The following is a 23,311-nucleotide window of genomic DNA, read 5'->3' on the forward strand; positions in this document are numbered from 1 at the left end:
AAGGTGATAACCTTCAAATGGGTCTAAGGGTCTGAGACCTCCATCTTTAAGGAGATTGGGGCTGCGTTAAGCTGATTTTGCTGTCGTGAGAACATCATACAGGGAATTTTTTTGTATTATTAGAATTTTTTTACCATTTTGATATAATCTATTACAATAAGTTTGTGAAAGATAAGTGGACCCCAGAATCACCTCCCGGGAGAGATGTCAATGGTGTAATGGGGCCGATGGAGACGATGACATCACCACAACACATGATACATATCTACTGACACCCATAGCATTCTCCATATCTCCATCAATACCTCCTTCTACATGTCCTACCATACTACCATCCATCACTCTATCCATTCCTCAATCTCTTCTTCCAGCCATATCTCCAACATTACCTTCATCAGTATCTTCATCCATGTTTCCATCCATATCTATATCCATGTTTCCATCCATTCCTCAATCTGTCCATCTATACTTCCGCCCTCCATCTATCTCTCTCCTATCCATTAGTCCCAGTATCCATGTCTCCTCCACCTTCTCCTCCCTCTTGTGTTGCCTCCTCCATCATGTCCCCAGCATTGGCCCCACCATGAGAACTTTGTCCCATTGTCCAGGCGACTATTTCCCATAGAGACCCCGCTCTTCCCATTAATCATAGGCGCGGAGGCGGCGCTCATTAACCCCCCGGTCACCAGGGAATTCAATCCGTCATCTCCATGTGGCTGGAAATATTTTCTCAAGATCCAGAAGATTAATCTCAAGTAACTGGCAGCGGTCTGAACGTGAGAGAACAACAGATCAGAAGAAAACAAAACCCGACCCCTCCTGATATAAATAGTTGTTTACTGACCTAACAATCCTAAATGTGCCTCATATCCGACCCCACAGTCACAGGGAACATGGAGGAGTCACCGCCTGGGCCTTATACCATACCAGGGACAATGGAGAAGAACAAACCCCAGTATGAACCATTGCACAAAGAGAGTCACATCGCAGCTGCTATAACATAAGCACTTACTATAGGGATGTGGAAATGTAACTGGGGACAACCTGAGAATCCATAGTATATACTATAATGGTACAGCCGGTATAACCTGGGTATACACTGCATATAATTATATATGTACAGCCGGTATAACCTGGGTATATACTGTATATAATTATATATGTACAGCCGGTATAACCTGGGTATATACTGTATATAATTATACATGTACAGCTGGTATATCCTGGGTATATACTGTATATAATTATACATGTACAGCTGGTATATCCTGGGTATATACTGTATATAATTATATATGTACAGCTGGTATAACTTGGGTATATACTGTATATAATATATATGTACAGCCGGTATAACCTGGGTATATACTGTATATAATTATATATGTACAGCTGGTATATCCTGGGTATATACTGTATATAATTATATATGTACAGCTGGTATAACCTGGGTATATACTGTATATAATATATATGTACAGCCGGTATAACCTGGGTATATACTGTATATAATTATATATGTACAGCTGGTATAACCTGGGTATATACTGTATATAATTATATATGTACAGCCGGTATAACCTGGGTATATACTGTATATAATTATATATGTACATCCGATATATCCTGGGTATATACTGTATATAATTATATAAGTACAGCTGGTATAACCCGGGTATATACTGTATATAATTATATATGTACAGCCGGTATAACCTGGGTATGTACTGTATATAATTATATATGTACAGCTGGTATAACCCGGGTATATACTGTATATAATTATATATGTACAGCCGGTATAACCTGGGCATACACTGCATATAATTATATATGTACAGCCGGTATAACCTGGGCATACACTGTATATAATTATATATGTACAGCTGGTATAACCCGGGTATATACTGTATATAATTATATATGTACAGCTGGTAAAACCTGGGTATATACTGTATATAGTTATATAAGTACAGCTGGTATATGTGGTTTCTTTTTATACATAGATAGTGTTACAGATCTCCAGATTATGACATCATACTTCTCATCATACACATGTATACGTCCTTACTGATGACATCATAGCTCTGTATTTCCAGCAGGTATCAGTCCGCAGTTTGCACCTTGTGTGTTCTATATCTTGTACTAGGACTCCCATCATCCTTCCTTCCCACCTCCTGATATTTCTGGTGTCAGGTACAGGATTCGGCACTTGGGGGGGGGGGGGGGACCAGTCACACAATCGTCTGCACTGATACAATGCTCCGGCCCTGCTACAATGAGGCCATTGATGCTATTCTCTGGAGTGAATGATGATTTGTCTTCTTCTTGTCCCCAGCACCAGTCACCTCAGGAGGAGAAGACGCGGCGGGCCACCCTGGGATGCTGTGAGGGTCCGGGGGTCAATAGACTCTGATACTTTCTGCATAGTGAGAAGGTAACGTAGACAAGATGTGTAATATACCCCCGACATGGTCACTAGATCTTGTAGCTCTCGCCATTAGCTCTGCTTTGCATCTTAGATGTCTCATTTATGTCTTAAAGTAGGCGACTTTGTGTGATACAGAGCTGGGTGCAGCGCCCCCTCTGTCTAGTAGTGTGGTCACATGACTTGTCCGCGACTAGTCCTAATACAGACTGCACTGTATGGATGGCTTGTGACATGTGGCCCTTTATGTACCGCGTAGAGTCTGGGCCCCGCCTGTGTGTATTGTAAGATGGTCAACCACTGTGTTACCTATGGGGGGGGGGGGCTGTCGCTGAGCCAGGGCCATAGTCCTGGGGTCCTGCGCTGACTTACTGGTGGATGGAGACTGAAGTGTTTCTGGTGTCTCGCGAGTGTGCAATAGGCAGTGGGACCTTGTGAAGTGAGGCCAGAGGATCGGGCCTAGACATGCACCAAGGAGCCCACCATGGGCAATGAGAGAGGCCGAAAGAGTGGCCGCAGAGGCGGAACCACAAAACTGCTGCAAGAAGGGCGCAAGAGAGAGACGGGGCCGGGAGACTGTTGTACAAGGGGCCAATGTCTGCATATTGTCATGGAGCATCTTACTGCCCCCAACAGGTGCAGCATAATAATGTCTCTGTTCCTGTCTCTGCCCCCCTGTCTCTGCCCCTCACTCTCCTCTGTTCCCCTGTCTCTGTCCCCTGTCTCTGTCCCCCTGTCTCTGTTCCCCTGTCTCTATCTCCGTCTCTGTTCCTGTCTGTGTCCCCCTGTCTCTGCCCCCCTGTCTCTGCCCCGCTGTCTCTGTCCCCCTGTCTCTGTTCCTGTCTCTGTCCCCCTGTCTCTGTTCCTGTCTCTGCCCCCTGTCTCTGCCCCCCTGTCTCTGTTCCTGTCTCTGCCCCCTGTCTCTGCCCCCCTGTCTCTGTCCCCCTGTCTCTGTCCCCCTGTCTCTGTTCCTGTCTCTGCCCCCCTGTCTCTGTTCCTCTGTCTCTGTCCCCCTGTCTCTGTTCCTGTCTCTGCCCCCCTGTCTCTGCCCCCTGTCTCTGCCCCCCTGTCTCTGTTCCTGTCTCTGCCCCCCTGTCTCTGCCCCCCTATCTCTGTTCCTCTGTCTCTGTCCCCCTGTCTCTGTTCCTGTCTCTGCCCCCCTGTCTCTGCTCCCCCGTCTCTGTCCCCCTGTCTCTGTTCCTGTCTCTGCCCCCCTGTCTCTGTTCCTCTGTCCCCCTGTCTCTGCCCCCTGTCTCTGCTCCCCCCTGTCTCTGCCCCCCTGTCTCTGTCCCCCTGTCTCTGTTCCTGTCTCTGCCCCCCTGTCTCTGTCCCGCTGTCTCTGTTCCTGTCTCTGCCCCCCTGTCTCTGTTCCTCTGTCTCTGTCCCCCTGTCTCTGTTCCCCTGTCTCTGTCCCCTGTCTCTGCTCCCCCCTGTCTCTGCCCCCCTGTCTTTGTCCCCCTGTCTCTGTTCCTGTCTCTGCCCCCCTGTCTCTGTCCCCCTGTCTCTGTTCCTGTCTCTGCCCCCCTGTCTCTGTTCCTGTCTCTGTCCCCCTGTCTCTGTTCCCCTGTCTCTGCTCCCCTGTCTCTGCCCCCCTGTCTCTGCTCCCCTGTCTCTGCCCCCCTGTCTCTGCCCCCCTGTCTCTGCTCCCCTGTCTCTGTCCCCCTGTCTCTGCCCCCCTGTCTCTGCCCCCCTGTCTCTGTCCCCCTGTCTCTGTCCCCCTGTCTCTGCCCCCTGTCTCTGTTCCTGTCTCTGCTCCCCTGTCTCTGTCCCCCTGTCTCTGCCCCCCTGTCTCTGTTCCTGTCTCTGTTCCCCTGTCTCTGTCCCCCTGTCTCTGTTCCTGTCTCTGCTCCCCTGTCTCTATTCCTGTCTCTGCTCCCCTGTCTCTGCCCCCCTGTCTCTGCTCCCCTGTCTCTGTCCCTCTGTCTCTGTTCCTGTCTCTGCTCCCCTGTCTCTATTCCTGTCTCTGCTCCCCCGTCTCTGTCCCCCTGTCTCTGTTCCTGTCTCTGTTCCTGTCTCTGTTCCCCTGTCTCTGTCCCCCTGTCTCTGTCCCCCTGTCTCTGTTCCTGTCTCTGCTCCCCTGTCTCTGCCCCCCTGTCTCTACTCCCCTGTCTCTGCCCCCCTGTCTCTGTCCCTCTGTCTCTGTTCCTGTCTCTGTTCCCCTGTCTCTGCTCCCCTGTCTCTGTTCCTGTCTCTGCTCTCCTGTCTCTGCCCCCCTGTCTCTGCCCCCCTGTCTCTGCTCCCCTGTCTCTGTCCCCCTGTCTCTGTTCCTGTCTCTGTCCCCCTGTCTCTGTCCCCCTGTCTCTGTCCCCCTGTCTCTGTCCCTCTGTCTCTGTTCCTGTCTCTGTTCCTGTCTCTGTTCCTGTCTCTGTTCCCCTGTCTCTGTCCCCCTGTCTCTGTTCCTGTCTCTGCCCCCCTGTCTCTGCCCCCCTGTCTCTGCTCCCCTGTCTCTGTTCCTGTCTCTGCTCCCCTGTCTCTGCCCCCCTGTCTCTGTTCCTGTCTTTGTCCCCCTGTCTCTGCCCCCCTGTCTCTGTTCCTGTCTCTGTCCCCCTGTCTCTGCCCCCCTGTCTCTGTTCCTGTCTCTGTTCCTGTCTCTGCCCCCCTGTCTCTGTCCCTCTGTCTCTGTTCCTGTCTCTGTTCCTGTCTCTGTCCCCCTGTCTCTGCCCCCCTGTCTCTGTTCCTCTGTCTCTGTTCCTGTCTCTGTTCCTGTCTCTGCCCCCCTGTCTCTGCCCCCCTGTCTCTGTCCCTCTGTCTCTGTTCCTGTCTCTGTTCCCGTCTCTGCCCCCCTGTCTCTGTTCCTGTCTCTGCCCCTCTGTCTCTGCCCCCCTGTCTCTGTTCCTGTCTCTGTTCCTGTCTCTGCCCCTCTGTCTCTGTTCCTGTCTCTGCCCCTCTGTCTCTGCCCCCTGTCTCTGCCCCCCTGTCTCTGTTCCTGTCTCTGCCCCCTGTCTCTGCCCCCCTGTCTCTGTTCCTCTGTCTCTGTCCCCCTGTCTCTGTTCCTGTCTCTGCCCCCCTGTCTCTGTTCCTCTGTCTCTGTCCCCCTGTCTCTGTTCCTGTCTCTGCCCCCCTGTCTCTGTTCCTGTCTCTGCCCCCCTGTCTCTGCCCCCCTGTCTCTGTTCCTCTGTCTCTGTCCCCCTGTCTCTGTTCCTGTCTCTGCCCCCCTGTCTCTGCTCCCCCGTCTCTGTCCCCCTGTCTCTGTTCCTGTCTCTGCCCCCCTGTCTCTGTTCCTCTGTCTCTGCCCCTCTGTCTCTGCCCCCCTGTCTCTGTCCCCCTGTCTCTGTTCCTGTCTCTGCCCCCCTGTCTCTGTCCCCCTGTCTATGTTCCTGTCTCTGCCCCCCTGTCTCTGTTCCTCTGTCTCTGTCCCCCTGTCTCTGTCCCCCTGTCTCTGTTCCCCTGTCTCTGCCCCCCTGTCTCTGCCCCCCTGTCTCTGCCCCCTGTCTCTGTCCCCCTGTCTCTGCCCCCCTGTCTCTGTTCCTGTCTCTGCTCCCCTGTCTCTGTCCCCCTGTCTCTGTTCCTGTCTCTGTCCCCCTGTCTCTGTCCCCCTGTCTCTGTCCCTCTGTCTCTGTTCCTGTCTCTGTTCCTGTCTCTGTTCCTGTCTCTGTTCCCCTGTCTCTGTCCCCCTGTCTCTGTCCCCCTGTCTCTGTTCCTGTCTCTGCCCCCCTGTCTCTGCCCCCCTGTCTCTGCTCCCCTGTCTCTGTTCCTGTCTCTGCTCCCCTGTCTCTGCCCCCCTGTCTCTGTTCCTGTCTCTGTCCCCCTGTCTCTGCCCCCCTGTCTCTGTTCCTGTCTCTGTCCCCTTGTCTCTGCCCCCCTGTCTCTGTCCCTCTGTCTCTGTTCCTGTTTCTGTTCCTGTCTCTGTTCCTGTCTCTGTCCCCCTGTCTCTGCCCCCCTGTCTCTGTTCCTCTGTCTCTGTTCCTGTCTCTGTTCCTGTCTCTGCCCCCCTGTCTCTGCCCCCCTGTCTCTGTCCCTCTGTCTCTGTTCCTGTCTCTGTTCCCGTCTCTGCCCCCCTGTCTCTGTTCCTGTCTCTGCCCCTCTGTCTCTGCCCCCCTGTCTCTGTTCCTGTCTCTGTTCCTGTCTCTGCCCCTCTGTCTCTGTTCCTGTCTCTGCCCCTCTGTCTCTGCCCCCTGTCTCTGCCCCCCTGTCTCTGTTCCTGTCTCTGCCCCCTGTCTCTGCCCCCCTGTCTCTGTTCCTCTGTCTCTGTCCCCCTGTCTCTGTTCCTGTCTCTGCCCCCCTGTCTCTGTTCCTCTGTCTCTGTCCCTGTCTCTGCCCCCCTGTCTCTGCCCCCCTGTCTCTGTTCCTGTCTCTGCCCCCCTGTCTCTGCCCCCCTGTCTCTGTTCCTCTGTCTCTGTCCCCCTGTCTCTGTTCCTGTCTCTGCCCCCCTGTCTCTGCTCCCCCGTCTCTGTCCCCCTGTCTCTGTTCCTGTCTCTGCCCCCCTGTCTCTGTCCCCCTGTCTCTGCCCCCCTGTCTCTGCCCCCCTGTCTCTGTCCCCCTGTCTCTGTTCCTGTCTCTGCCCCCCTGTCTCTGTCCCCCTGTCTATGTTCCTGTCTCTGCCCCCCTGTCTCTGTTCCTCTGTCTCTGTCCCCCTGTCTCTGTTCCCCTGTCTCTGCCCCCCTGTCTCTGCCCCCCTGTCTCTGCCCCCTGTCTCTGTCCCCCTGTCTCTGCCCCCCTGTCTCTGTTCCTGTCTCTGCTCCCCTGTCTCTGTCCCCCTGTCTCTGCCCCCCTGTCTCTGTTCCTGTCTCTGTTCCCCTGTCTCTGTCCCCTTGTCTCTGCCCCCCTGTCTCTGTTCCTGTCTCTGCTCCCCTGTCTCTGTTCCTGTCTCTGCTCCCCTGTCTCTGCCCCCCTGTCTCTGTTCCTGTCTCTGCCCCCCTGTCTCTGCTCCCCTGTCTCTGCCCCCCTGTCTCTGCCCCCCTGTCTCTGCTCCCCTGTCTCTGCTCCCCTGTCTCTGTTCCTGTCTCTGCTCCCCTGTCTCTGCCCCCCTGTCTCTGTTCCTGTCTCTGTCCCCCTGTCTCTGCCCCCCTGTCTCTGTTCCTGTCTCTGTTCCCCTGTCTCTGTCCCCTTGTCTCTGCCCCCCTGTCTCTGTTCCTGTCTCTGCTCCCCTGTCTCTGTTCCTGTCTTTGCCCCCCTGTCTCTGTTCCCCTGTCTCTGTTCCCCTGTCTCTGCTCCCCCCTGTCTCTGTTCCCCTGTCTCTGCCCCCCTGTCTCTGCCTCCTGTCTCTGTTCCTGTCTCTGCCCCCCTGTCTCTGTTCCTGTCTCTGCCCCCCTGTCTCTGTTCCCCTGTCTCTGTTCCCCTGTCTCTGCTCCCCCCTGTCTCTGCCCCCTGTCTCTGTTCCTGTCTCTGCCCCTCTGTCTCTGTTCCTGTCTCTGCCCCTCTGTCTCTGCCCCCCTGTCTCTGTTCCCCTGTCTCTGTCCCCCTGTCTCTGTTCCTGTCTCTGTCCCCCTGTCTCTGTCCCTGTCTCTGCCCCTCTGTCTCTGCCCCCCTGTCTCTGTTCCCCTGTCTCTGTTCCCCTGTCTCTGCTCCCCCCTGTCTCTGTTCCCCTGTCTCTGTTCCTGTCTCTGCCCCTCTGTCTCTGCCCCCCTGTCTCTGTTCCTGTCTCTGTCCCCCTGTCTCTGCCCCCCTGTCTCTGTTCCTGTCTCTGTTCCCCTGTCTCTGTCCCCTTGTCTCTGCCCCCCTGTCTCTGTTCCTGTCTCTGCTCCCCTGTCTCTGTTCCTGTCTTTGCCCCCCTGTCTCTGTTCCCCTGTCTCTGTCCCCCTGTCTCTGCTCCCCCCTGTCTCTGTTCCCCTGTCTCTGCCCCCCTGTCTCTGCCTCCTGTCTCTGTTCCTGTCTCTGCCCCCCTGTCTCTGTTCCTGTCTCTGTTCCCCTGTCTCTGTTCCCCTGTCTCTGCTCCCCCCTGTCTCTGCCCCCTGTCTCTGTTCCTGTCTCTGCCCCTCTGTCTCTGTTCCTGTCTCTGCCCCTCTGTCTCTGCCCCTCTGTCTCTGCCCCCCTGTCTCTGCCCCCCTGTCTCTGTTCCCCTGTCTCTGTTCCCCTGTCTCTGTTCCTGTCTCTGCCCCCCTGTCTCTGTTCCCCTGTCTCTGCCCCCCTGTCTCTGTTCCCGTCTCTGTTCCCGTCTCTGTTCCTGTCTCTGTTCCTATCTCTGTTCCCCTGTCTCTGTTCCCCTGTCTCTGTTCCCCTGTCTCTGTTCCCCTGTCTCTGTTCCTGTCTCTGTCCCCCTGTCTCTGTTCCCCTGTCTCTGTTCCTGTCTCTGTCCCCCTGTCTCTGTCTCTGTTCCTGTCTCTGTTCCTGTCTCTGCCCCCCTGTCTCTGCCCCCTGTCTCTGCCCCCTGTCTCTGTTCCCGTCTCTGTTCCCGTCTCTGTTCCTGTCTCTGTTCCTGTCTCTGTTCCCCTGTCTCTGTTCCCCTGTCTCTGTTCCCCTGTCTCTGCCCCTTACACAGCAGGCCCGGCCTGTATCTCCATACTGGTTATATAGGGTCTGGTGGCTTCCTGTTATTTCCGGCTGTATACAGACACTAGTCCTATATTTAGCTCATGGTGGGGAGGGGGATACAGGACCAGACCCCAGTAACCAGGGACAACACGGCCTTCTGTCTGTAGCAACGAGCCGCAGACCTGAGGCCTAGTACAGTGTGTGAGCCTCAGCTGGAGTTACTACCCTGAGGTCCCTCAGATGCTGCCCCCACCGCCCGCCATCTTCTGCAGAGCATCGCTGGGGATATCATCTGACATCTATATGGGGCATGGACCTGTAAACATGGCGGCATAACCTGGACATGACAGCGATGGATGTCTAAGGCTCAAGTGCAAGGTGCAGGAGAGGTCCTATAGACACGAGGGGGTGACCACAGCGGCCCGGACAGTGTCAGGCCTCAGGAACTCTCACGTACTCAGTGCAGACAGTCTCCAGCCTGTATATAGCTGTATATGACCCTCTGTAGGCTCCGGCTGGGCCTCGCTCTGTACAGATGCCTCCTTGTATCAGACATCCCTTATATAATACATAACACAGAATGGTGCTGGTGAGGAACGGCCAAAATATCATCTGCACTGATGAGAACCCTCATGGTCTGCTGAGGACCATAAATGGCCAAGAGTGTGGTCACATAGGACTACCTGGATGGCGGCACTATAATGTCTATATGTGTGCACTATAATGTCCGCCCCTCACTCTGAGGTCTGGTATCTGCTCCACACTCACTCAATGAGCTCTGCAAGGAACAAGCAGTCATCTCAAGGACTAGAGGGTTCATAACTGAAAGCTTAAAACCCATCACTATGGTGGTCAGACAGGGCTGTAAATGGTGAGGAGAATACGAGGTGCTGGAGGTGAGAAGTCCTTACAGCCCGAGCCCAGCACTGAACGGCATCTAATATTAGCTTGTTCCTTCCTGTGATGGAGAAGACTCTACGTGAATCTAGAGCCTCGATCTTGTACTTGGAGTCTTTCCAGGAATTCCCAGCTCTGAGTGTGATCCCATCCAGAGACTGGTACATGACTGCCACAAACTGAACCGCACCAGTCACCACATCTACTACCAGGGCACATCTAACATCTCCAAAATTCTCTACAATACATCAAAATGTCTCTGACAGTCACAGCCGAGATCTCAGAATATTGTACAAGGAAAGACCATTGTAATACTATCCCTATATAAAAGTACCTAGTAATCCTGCCACTGTGTACAAGAATATAACTACTATAATACTACCTCCTATGTACAAGAATATAACTACTATAATACTACTCCTATGTACAAGAATATAACTACTATACTACTACTCCTATGTACAAGAATATAACTACTATAATACTACTCATATGTACAAGAATATAACTACTATAATACTACTCCTATGTACAAGAATATAACTACTATAATACTACTCCTATGTACAAGAATATAACTACTATAATACTACTCCTATGTACAAGAATATACAGTAACTACTATAATACTACTCCTATGTACAAGAATATACAGTAACTACTATAATACTGCTCCTATGTACAAGAATATAACTACTATAATACTGCTCCTATGTACAAGAATATAACTACTATAATACTGCTCCTATGTACAAGAATATAACTACTATAATACTACTCATATGTACAAGAATATAACTACTATAATACTACTCATATGTACAAGAATATAACTACTATAATACTACTCATATGTACAAGAATATAACTACTATAATACTACTACTATGTACAAGAATATAACTACTATAATACTACTCCTATGTACAAGAATATAACTACTATAATACTACCTCCTATGTACAAGAATATAACTACTATAATACTACTCCTATGTACAAGAATATACAGTAACTACTATAATACTACTCCTATGTACAAGAATATACAGTAACTACTATAATACTGCTCCTATGTACAAGAATATAACTACTATAATACTGCTCCTATGTACAAGAATATAACTACTATAATACTACTCCTATGTACAAGAATATAACTACTATAATACTGCTCCTATGTACAAGAATATAACTACTATAATACTACTCCTATGTACAAGAATATAACTACTATAATACTGCTCCCATGTACAAGAATATAACTACTATAATACTGCTCCTATGTACAAGAATATAACTACTATAATACTACCTCCTATGTACAAGAATATAACTACTATAATACTACCTCCTATATACAAGAATATAACTACTATAATACTGCTCCTATGTACAAGAATATAACTACTATAATACTACTCCTATGTACAAGAATATAACTACTATAATACTGCTCCCATGTACAAGAATATAACTACTATAATACTGCTCCTATGTACAAGAATATAACTACTATAATACTACCTCCTATGTACAAGAATATAACTACTATAATACTACTCCTATGTACAAGAATATAACTACTATAATACTGCTCCCATGTACAAGAATATAACTACTATAATACTGCTCCTATGTACAAGAATATAACTACTATAATACTACCTCCTATGTACAAGAATATAACTACTATAATACTACTCCTATGTACAAGAATATAACTACTATAATACTACCTCCTATGTACAAGAATATAGCTACTATAATACTACTCCTATGTACAAGAATATAACTACTATAATACTACTCCTATGTACAAGAATATAACTACTATAATACTACCTCCTATGTACAAGAATATAACTACTATAATACTACTCATATGTACAAGAATATAACTACTATAATACTGCTCCTATGTACAAGAATATAACTACTATAATACTGCTCCTATGTACAAGAATATAACTACTATAATACTGCTCCTATGTACAAGAATATAACTACTATAATACTGCTCCTATGTACAAGAATATAACTACTATAATACTGCTCCTATGTACAAGAATATAACTACTATAATACTGCTCCTATGTACAAGAATATAACTACTATAATACTGCTCCTATGTACAAGAATATAACTACTATAATACTGCTCCTATGTACAAGAATATAACTACTATAATACTACTCCTATATACAAGAATATAACTACTATAATACTACTCCTATGTATAAGAATATAACTACTATAATACTGCTCCTATGTACAAGAATATAACTACTATAATACTGCTCCTATGTACAAGAATATAACTGCTATAATACTGCTCCTATGTACAAGAATATAACTACTATAATACTACTCATATGTACAAGAATATAACTACTATAATACTACTCATATGTACAAGAATATAACTACTATAATACTACTCATATGTACAAGAATATAACTACTATAATACTACTACTATGTACAAGAATATAACTACTATAATACTACTCCTATGTACAAGAATATAACTACTATAATACTGCTCCTATGTACAAGAATATAACTACTATAATACTACTCATATGTACAAGAATATAACTACTATAATACTACTCATATGTACAAGAATATAACTACTATAATACTACTACTATGTACAAGAATATAACTACTATAATACTACTCCTATGTACAAGAATATAACTACTATAATACTACCTCCTATGTACAAGAATATAACTACTATAATACTACTCCTATGTACAAGAATATACAGTAACTACTATAATACTACTCCTATGTACAAGAATATACAGTAACTACTATAATACTGCTCCTATGTACAAGAATATAACTACTATAATACTACTCCTATGTACAAGAATATAACTACTATAATACTACTCCTATGTACAAGAATATAACTACTATAATACTACTCCTATGTACAAGAATATAACTACTATAATACTGCTCCTATGTACAAGAATATAACTACTATAATACTACTCCTATGTACAAGAATATAACTACTATAATACTACTCCTATGTACAAGAATATAACTACTATAATACTACTCCTATGTACAAGAATATAACTACTATAATACTACTCCTATGTACAAGAATATAACTACTATAATACTACCTCCTATGTACAAGAATATAACTACTATAATACTGCTCCTATGTACAAGAATATAACTACTATAATACTGCTCCTATGTACAAGAATATAACTACTACAAGAATATAACTACTATAATACTACCTCCTATGTACAAGAATATAACTACTATAATACTACTCCTATGTACAAGAATATAACTACTATAATACTGCTCCTATGTACAAGAATATAACTACTATAATACTACTCCTATGTACAAGAATATAACTACTATAATACTGCTCCTATGTACAAGAATATAACTGCTATCATACTACTCCTATGTACAAGAATATAACTACTATAATACTACTCCTATATACAAGAATATAACTACTATAATACTACTCCTATGTATAAGAATATAACTACTATAATACTGCTCCTATGTACAAGAATATAACTACTATAATACTGCTCCTATGTACAAGAATATAACTGCTATAATACTACTCCTATGTACAAGAATATAACTACTATAATACTGCTCCTATGTACAAGAATATAACTGCTATAATACTACTCCTATGTACAAGAATATAACTACTATAATACTGCTCCTATGTACAAGAATATAACTACCATAATACTACTCCCTATGTACAAGAATATAACTACTGTAATACTGCTCCTATGTACAAGAATATAACTACTATAATACTGCTCCTATGTACAAGAATATAACTGCTATAATACTACTCCTATGTACAAGAATATAACTACTATAATACTACTCCTATGTATAAGAATATAACTACTATAATACTACTTCTATGTACAAGAATATAACTACTATAATACTGCTCCTATGTACAAGAATATAACTACTATAATACTGCTCCTATGTACAAGAATATAACTACTATAATACTACTCCTATGTATAAGAATATAACTACTATAATACTACCTCCTATATACAAGAATATAACTACTATAATACTACTCCTAAGTACAAGAATATAACTACTATAATACTACTCCTATGTACAAGAATATAACTACTATAATACTACTCCTATGTACAAGAATATAACTACTATAATACTACCTCCTATATACAAGAATATAACTACTATAATACTACTCCTATGTATAAGAATATAACTACTATAATACTGCTCCTATGTACAAGAATATAACTACTATAATACTGCTCCTATGTACAAGAATATAACTGCTATAATACTACTCCTATGTACAAGAATATAACTACTATAATACTGCTCCTATGTACAAGAATATAACTGCTATAATACTACTCCTATGTACAAGAATATAACTACTATAATACTACTTCTATGTACAAGAATATAACTACTATAATACTGCTCCTATGTACAAGAATATAACTACTATAATACTGCTCCTATGTACAAGAATATAACTACTATAATACTACTCCTATGTATAAGAATATAACTACTATAATACTACCTCCTATATACAAGAATATAACTACTATAATACTACTCCTAAGTACAAGAATATAACTACTATAATACTACTCCTATGTACAAGAATATAACTACTATAATACTACCTCCTATGTACAAGAATATAACTACTATAATACTACCTCCTATGTACAAGAATATAACTACTATAATACTACTCCTATGTACAAGAATATAACTACTATAATACTACCTCCTATGTACAAGAATATAACTACTATAATACTACTCCTATGTACAAGAATATAACTACTATAATACTAATCCTATGTACAAGAATATAACTACTATAATACTACTCCTATGTACAAGAATATAACTACTATAATACTACCTCCTATGTACAAGAATATAACTACTATAATACTACCTCCTATGTACAAGAATATAACTACTATAATACTACTCCTATGTACAAGAATATAACTACTATAATACTACCTCCTATGTACAAGAATATAACTACTATAATACTACTCCTATGTACAAGAATATAACTACTATAATACTACCTCCTATGTACAAGAATATAACTACTATAATACTACCTCCTATGTACAAGAATATAACTACTATAATACTGCCCCTTATGTACAAGAATATAACTACTATAATACTACTCCTATGTACAAGAATATAACTACTATAATACTACCTCCTATATACAAGAATATAACTGCTATAATACTACTCCTATGTACAGGAATATAACTACTATAATACTGCTCCTATGTACAAGAATATAACTACTATAATACTACTCCTATGTACAAGAATATAACTACTATAATACTACTCCTATGTACAAGAGCTGAACTCGGCATCTACTACTAGCTCTTACCTTCTCAGTTATAAGGTCACATATGTGAGAACTTCCTCAGGTCAGTCCAAAATCACAGCCTCAAAATAACGCGGCGTATACGATCCTAACTCCCATTGAAATCAATGGGAGCTTTTACGGCGCGCAATCTCTCACACGCTGTATACGTTCCAGATCACTCGGCACGTTACATCGTGTCAACTCCCCCTTATACTTGTAGATAAGACTATTCCAATTCACTGATGTATTGCTAATATATGACTATAACCTAGGGCAGAGGCTGAGCCAACCACACCCTGTGATCTAGGACTGAGAATTCTTGATGGTTATGGTCTAGGACTGTCCTCCCTAAGGTTTTGGACTTGATGTTCCTGAGATCCATAGTTTAGGACCCCCCCCCCAAGTCTAAGACTTGTTTTTTTCTGAGGTCCATGGACTAGGATCCCCACCACCACCACCACTAAGGTTTAGGACTTGTTGTTCCTGAGGACCGTGGTCCAGGACTGTACCCCTTAGGGTCTAGGACTTGCTGTTCCTGAGGTCCATGGTTTCGGATCCCCCCTCCCTAAGTTCTAGGACTTGCTGTTCCTGAGGTCCATGGTCTACGACTTGCTGTTCCTGAGGTCCATAGTCTCGAACCCACCTCCCTAAGGTATAGGACTTGCTGTTCCTGAGGTCCATGGTCTACGAATTGCTGTTCTTGAGGTCCATAGTCTCGAACCCCCCTCCCTAAGTTCTAGGTCTTGCTGTTCCTGAGGTCCATGGTCTCGGATCCCCCCTCCCTAAGTTCTAGGACTTGCTGTTCCTGAGGTCCATGGTCTAGGAACCCCCCACCCCAAAGTCTAGGACTTGTTGTTCCTAAGGTCTATGGTCTAGGATTGTCCCCCTTAGGGTCTAGAATTTGCTGTTCCTGAGGTCCATGGTTTCGGATCACCCCTCCCTAAGTTCTGGGACTTGCTGTTCCTGAGGTCCATGGTCTATGACTTGCTGTTCTTGAGGTCCATAGTCTCGAACCCCCCTCCCTAAGTTCTAGGACTTGCTGTTCCTGAGGTCCATGGTCTAGGAACCCCCCACCCCAAAGTCTAGGACTTGTTGTTCCTGAGGTCTATGGTCTAGGATTGTCCCCCTTAGGGTCTAGAATTTGCTGTTCCTTGAGGTCCATGGTTTCGGATCACCCCTCCCTAAGTTCTGGGACTTGCTGTTCCTGAGGTCCATGGTCTACGACTTGCTGTTCCTGAGGTCCATAGTCTTGAACCCCCTTCCCTAAGGTCTAGGACTTGCTATTCCTGAAGCCAATGGTCTAGGACTTGCTGTTCCTGAGGTCCATAGTCTCAAACCCCCCTCCCTAAGGTCTAGGACTTGCTGTTCCTGAGGTCCATGGTCTAGGACTTGCTGTTCCTAATGTCCATGGTTTCAGATCCCCCCTCCCTAAGTTCCTAGAACTTGCTGTTCCTGAGGTACATAGTCTTGGATCCCCCCTCCCTAAGTTCTAGGACTTGCTGTTCCTGAGGTCCATGGTCTAGGAATTGCTGTTCCTGAGGTCCATGGTCTAGGACTTGCTGTTCCTGAGGTCCATAGTCTTGGATCCCCCCTCCCTAAGTTCTAGGACTTGCTGTTCCTGAGGTCCATGGTCTAGGAATTGCTGTTCCTGAGGTCCATGGTCTACGACTTGCTGTTCCTGAGGTCCATAGTCTCGAACCCCCCTCCCTAAGTTCTAGGACTTGCTGTTCCTGAGGTCCATGGTCTAGGAATTGCTGTTCCTGAGGTCCATGGTCTACGACTTGCTGTTCCTGAGGTCCATAGTCTCGAACCCCCCTCCCTAAGGTCTAGGACTTGCTGTTCCTGAGGCCCATGGTCTAGGACTTGCTGTTCCTGAGGTCCATGGTCTCGGACCCCCCTCCCTATGGTCTAGGACTTGCTGTTACTGAGGTCCATGGTCTAGGACTTGCTGTTCCTGAGGTCCATAGTCTCGAACCCCCCTCCCTAAGGTCTAGGACTTGCTGTTCCAGACGTCCATAGTCTCGATCCCCCCTCCCTAAGTTCTAGGACTTGCTGTTCCAGACGTCCATAGTCTCGATCCCCCCTCCCTAAGTTCTAGGACTTGCTGTTCCTGAGGTCCATGGTCTAGGAATTGCTGTTCCTGAGGTCCATAGTCTCGAACCCCCCTCCCTAAGGTCTAGGACTTGCTGTTCCTGAGGTCCATGGTCTAGGACTTGCTGTTCCTGAGGTCCATATTCTCGGGCCCCCCTCCCTATGGTCCAGGATTGCCGAGGTCCTGCCCGTCCCTGAGGGCCACGTTCTGCAGCTGTCACTTGGTCACTGACATCCATTCTGCAGACTCTTTGCTTCCTCCAGCTGTGGGGCGGGCGGTGGTCACAGTGACTCACATTTCCCGATTCCTCACCCTTGAAGGGTCTTCCAGAGAAGGAGGCAGATGTGAGGAGTCTCCTGGAGGCTGAGCTGGCAGACATTGAGGAGCTGGAGGTCCAAGTGTCCGGGATTCCCTGCACAGACATGGAGGCGACTTCTGAGTAGGTGACTCCTGATCAGATATCACTGAGGGGTTATTTGGGGTCACTTCTTCTCTGGGTCTATGAGGCTGAGTTCACACTGCATGCAGTACATATAGGTGAGTGCAGTAATGCCGCCATACCTCACCAGTATCAGAGTGCAGCAGGTCACCCGCACAGCTATAGGTGCAGTGATAGAAAACAGCAACAGAACTGCAGTGTATGAACACAGTCTAGGCGTGTAAGTGACGAGTCATCAGAAGTCTACACTGTATAGCGGCCTGTCCGCAGCCTACACTGCACTACTGCATCACCTGACAGCAGGGAGGGAATGAATGCTGAGGGTAGTAGTATTAGATGCTGGGGGTAGTAGTATTAGATGCTGGGGGAGTAGTAGTAGATGCTGGGGGTAGTAGTATTAGATGCTGGGGTAGTAGTATTAGATGCTGGGGTAGTAGTAGATGCTGGGGGTAGTAGTATTAGATGCTGGGGGTAGTAGTATTAGATGCTGGGGGTAGTAGTAGTAGATGCTGGGGGTAGTAGTATTAGATGCTGGGGGTAGTAGTATTAGATGCTGGGGGTAGTAGTAGTAAATGCTGGGGTAGTAGTAGTATTAGATGCTGGGGGTAGTAGTAGTAGATGCTGGGGGTAGTAGTAGATGCTGGGGTAGTAGTATTAGATGCTGGGGTAGTAGTATTAGATGCTGGGGGTAGTAGTATTAGATGCTGGGGGTAGTAGTATTAGATGCTAGGGTAGTAGTATTAGATGCTGGGGTAGTAGTATTAGATGCTGGGGGAGTAGTAGTAGATGCTGGGGGAGTAGTATTAGATGCTGGGGTAGTAGTAGATGCTGGGGTAGTAGTAGTAGATGCTGGGGGTAGTAGTAGTAGATGCTGGGGTAGTAGTAGTAGATGCTGGGGGTAGTAGTAGTAGATGCTGGGGGTAGTAGTAGTAGATGCTGGGGGTAGTAGTATTAGATGCTGGGGAGTAGTATTAGATGCTGGGGGTAGTAGTATTAGATGCTGGGGGTAGTAGTATTAGATGCTGGGGGTAGTAGTAGTAGTAGATGCTGGGGGAGTAGTATTAGATGCTGGAGGTAGTAGTATTAGATGCTGGGGTAGTAGTAGTAGATGCCAGGGGAGTAGTATTAGATGCTGGGGGTAGTAGTATTAGATGCTGGGGGTAGTAGTATTAGATGCTGGGGGAGTAGTAGTAGATGCTGAGGGGAGTAGTATTAGATGCTGGGGGAGTAGTATTAGATGCTGGGGGAGTAGTATTAGATGCTGGGGGAAGTAGTATTAGATGCTGGGGGAGTAGTATTAGATGCTGGGGGTAGTAGTATTAGATGCTGGGGTAGTAGTATTAGATGCTGGGGGTAGTAGTATTAGATGCTGGGGTAGTAGTAGTAGATGCTGGGGGAGTAGTATTAGATGCTGGGGGTAGTAGTAGATGCTGGGGTAGTAGTAGTAGATGCTGGGGTAGTAGTAGTAGATGCTGGGGGTAGTAGTAGTAGATGCTGGGGGTAGTAGTAGTAGATGCTGGGGGTAGTAGTAATAGATGCTGGGGTAGTAGTATTAGATGCTGGAGGTAGTAGTATTAGATGCTGGGGTAGTAGTATTAGATGCTGGAGGTAGTAGTATTAGATGCTGGGGGTAGTAGTATTAGATGCTGGGGTAGTAGTAGTAGATGCTGGGGGTAGTAGTAGTAGATGCTGGGGGTAGTAGTATTAGATGCTGGGGGTAGTAGTATTAGATGCTGGGGTAGTAGTATTAGATGCTGGGGTAGTAGTAGATGCTGGGGGTAGTAGTATTAGATGCTGGGGGTAGTAGTATTAGATGCTGGGGTAGTAGTATTAGATGCTGGGGTAGTAGTAGATGCTGGGGGTAGTAGTATTAGATGCTGGGGGTAGTAGTAGTAGTAGATGCTGGGGGTAGTAGTATTAGATGCTGGGGGTAGTAGTATTAGATGCTGGGGGTAGTAGTAGTAAATGCTGGGGTAGTAGTAGTATTAGATGCTGGGGGTAGTAGTAGTAGATGCTGGGGGTAGTAGTAGATGCTGGGGTAGTAGTATTAGATGCTGGGGTAGTAGTATTAGATGCTGGGGGTAGTAGTATTAGATGCTGGGGGTAGTAGTATTAGATGCTGGGGTAGTAGTATTAGATGCTGGGGGAGTAGTAGTAGATGCTGGGGGTAGTAGTATTAGATGCTGGGGGAGTAGTAGTAGATGCTGGGGGGAGTAGTATTAGATGCTGGGGGTAGTAGTATTAGATGCTGGGGGTAGTAGTATTAGATGCTGGGGGTAGTAGTATTAGATGCTGGGTAGTAGTATTAGATGCTGGGGGTAGTAGTATTAGATGCTGGGGAGTAGTATTAGATGCTGGGGGTAGTAGTATTAGATGCTGGGGGTAGTAGTATTAGATGCTGGGGGTAGTAGTAGTAGTAGATGCTGGGGGAGTAGTATTAGATGCTGGAGGTAGTAGTATTAGATGCTGGGGTAGTAGTAGTAGATGCCAGGGGAGTAGTATTAGATGCTGGGGGTAGTAGTATTAGATGCTGGGGGTAGTAGTATTAGATGCTGGGGGAGTAGTAGTAGATGCTGAGGGGAGTAGTATTAGATGCTGGGGGAGTAGTATTAGATGCTGGGGGAGTAGTATTAGATGCTGGGGGAAGTAGTATTAGATGCTGGGGGAGTAGTATTAGATGCTGGGGGTAGTAGTATTAGATGCTGGGGTAGTAGTATTAGATGCTGGGGGTAGTAGTATTAGATGCTGGGGTAGTAGTAGTAGATGCTGGGGGAGTAGTATTAGATGCTGGGGGTAGTAGTAGATGCTGGGGTAGTAGTAGTAGATGCTGGGGTAGTAGTAGTAGATGCTGGGGGTAGTAGTAGTAGATGCTGGGGGTAGTAGTAGTAGATGCTGGGGGTAGTAGTAATAGATGCTGGGGTAGTAGTATTAGATGCTGGAGGTAGTAGTATTAGATGCTGGGGTAGTAGTATTAGATGCTGGAGGTAGTAGTATTAGATGCTGGGGGTAGTAGTATTAGATGCTGGGGTAGTAGTAGTAGATGCTGGGGGTAGTAGTAGTAGATGCTGGGGGTAGTAGTATTAGATGCTGGGGGTAGTAGTATTAGATGCTGGGGTAGTAGTATTAGATGCTGGGGTAGTAGTAGATGCTGGGGGTAGTAGTATTAGATGCTGGGGGTAGTAGTATTAGATGCTGGGGTAGTAGTATTAGATGCTGGGGTAGTAGTAGATGCTGGGGGTAGTAGTATTAGATGCTGGGGGTAGTAGTAGTAGATGCTGGGGGTAGTAGTATTAGATGCTGGGGGTAGTAGTATTAGATGCTGGGGGTAGTAGTAGTAAATGCTGGGGTAGTAGTAGTATTAGATGCTGGGGGTAGTAGTAGTAGATGCTGGGGGTAGTAGTAGATGCTGGGGTAGTAGTATTAGATGCTGGGGTAGTAGTATTAGATGCTGGGGGTAGTAGTATTAGATGCTGGGGGTAGTAGTATTAGATGCTGGGGTAGTAGTATTAGATGCTGGGGGAGTAGTAGTAGATGCTGGGGGTAGTAGTATTAGATGCTGGGGGAGTAGTAGTAGATGCTGGGGGGAGTAGTATTAGATGCTGGGGGTAGTAGTATTAGATGCTGGGGGTAGTAGTATTAGATGCTGGGGGTAGTAGTATTAGATGCTGGGTAGTAGTATTAGATGCTGGGGGTAGTAGTATTAGATGCTGGGGAGTAGTATTAGATGCTGGGGGTAGTAGTATTAGATGCTGGGGGTAGTAGTATTAGATGCTGGGGGTAGTAGTAGTAGTAGATGCTGGGGGAGTAGTATTAGATGCTGGAGGTAGTAGTATTAGATGCTGGGGTAGTAGTAGTAGATGCCAGGGGAGTAGTATTAGATGCTGGGGGTAGTAGTATTAGATGCTGGGGGTAGTAGTATTAGATGCTGGGGGAGTAGTAGTAGATGCTGAGGGGAGTAGTATTAGATGCTGGGGGAGTAGTATTAGATGCTGGGGGAGTAGTATTAGATGCTGGGGGTAGTAGTATTAGATGCTGGGGGAGTAGTATTAGATGCTGGGGGTAGTAGTATTAGATGCTGGGGTAGTAGTATTAGATGCTGGGGGTAGTAGTATTAGATGCTGGGGTAGTAGTAGTAGATGCTGGGGGAGTAGTATTAGATGCTGGGGTAGTAGTAGATGCTGGGGTAGTAGTAGTAGATGCTGGGGGTAGTAGTAGTAGATGCTGGGGTAGTAGTAGTAGATGCTGGGGGTAGTAGTAGTAGATGCTGGGGGTAGTAGTAGTAGATGCTGGGGGTAGTAGTATTAGATGCTGGGGTAGTAGTATTAGATGCTGGAGGTAGTAGTATTAGATGCTGGGGTAGTAGTATTAGATGCTGGAGGTAGTAGTATTAGATGCTGGGGGTAGTAGTATTAGATGCTGGGGTAGTAGTATTAGATGCTGGGGGTAGTAGTAGTAGATGCTGGGGGTAGTAGTAGTAGATGCTGGGGGTAGTAGTATTAGATGCTGGGGGAGTAGTAGTAGATGCTGGGGGGAGTAGTAGTAGATGCTGGGGTAGTAGTATTAGATGCTGGGGTAGTAGTATTAGATGCTGGGGGTAGTAGTATTAGATGCTGGGGTAGTAGTATTAGATGCTGGGGTAGTAGTATTAGATGCTGGGGGTAGTAGTATTAGATGCTGGGGGTAGTAGTAGTAGATGCTGGGGGTAGTAGTAGTAGATGCTGGGGGTAGTAGTATTAGATGCTGGGGGTAGTAGTAGTAGATGCTGGGGTAGTAGTATTAGATGCTGGGGGTAGTAGTATTAGATGCTGGGGGTAGTAGTATTAGATGCTGGGGGAGTAGTATTAGATGCTGGGGGTAGTAGTATTAGATGCTGGGGGAGTAGTATTAGATGCTGGGTAGTAGTATTAGATGCTGGGGGTAGTAGTATTAGATGCTGGGGGTAGTAGTATTAGATGCTGGGGGTAGTAGTATTAGATGCTGGGGGTAGTAGTATTAGATGCTGGGGTAGTAGTATTAGATGCTGGGGTAGTAGTAGTAGATGCTGGGGGTAGTAGTATTAGATGCTGGGGGTAGTAGTATTAGATGCTGGGGGGAGTAGTAGTAGATGCTGGGGTAGTAGTAGTAGATGCTGGGGGTAGTAGTAGATGCTGGGAGTAGTAGTATTAGATGCTGGGGTAGTAGTATTAGATGCTGGGGGAGTAGTATTAGATGCTGGGGGTAGTAGTATTAGATGCTGGGGGAGTAGTAGTAGATGCTGGGGGGGTAGTATTAGATGCTGGGGTAGTAGTATTAGATGCTGGGGGTAGTAGTAGTAGATGCTGGGGGTAGTAGTATTAGATGCTGGGGGTAGTAGTATTAGATGCTGGGGTAGTAGTATTAGATGCTGGGGGTAGTAGTAGTAGATGCTGGGGGTAGTAGTATTAGATGCTGGGGGTAGTAGTATTAGATGCTGGGGGGAGTAGTAGTAGATGCTGGGGTAGTAGTAGTAGATTCTGGGGGTAGTAGTAGATGCTGGGGTAGTAGTATTAGATGCTGGGGGGAGTAGTAGTAGATGCTGGGGTAGTAGTATTAGATGCTGGGGGAGTAGTATTATATG

At 46.3% G+C, this 23,311-nt stretch overlaps 1 protein-coding gene across 1 annotated transcript in view; it reads left to right on the forward strand.

The window, feature by feature from the left end:
* The first annotated feature begins 2,326 nt into the window (after window positions 1–2,326).
* Window positions 2,327–23,311, forward strand: part of LOC142201052 (gap junction gamma-1 protein-like) — a 50,350-nt gene continuing 29,365 nt past the window's right edge. Inside the window, exon 1 of the transcript XR_012715481.1 lies at window positions 2,327–2,437. The gene's annotated coding sequence lies outside the window, so the exon portion shown is untranslated. The remainder of the gene's footprint in view (window positions 2,438–23,311) is intronic.

This window comes from Leptodactylus fuscus, chromosome 4 (genome assembly GCF_031893055.1).
Source record: "Leptodactylus fuscus isolate aLepFus1 chromosome 4, aLepFus1.hap2, whole genome shotgun sequence".
NCBI lineage: Eukaryota > Metazoa > Chordata > Amphibia > Anura > Leptodactylidae > Leptodactylus > Leptodactylus fuscus.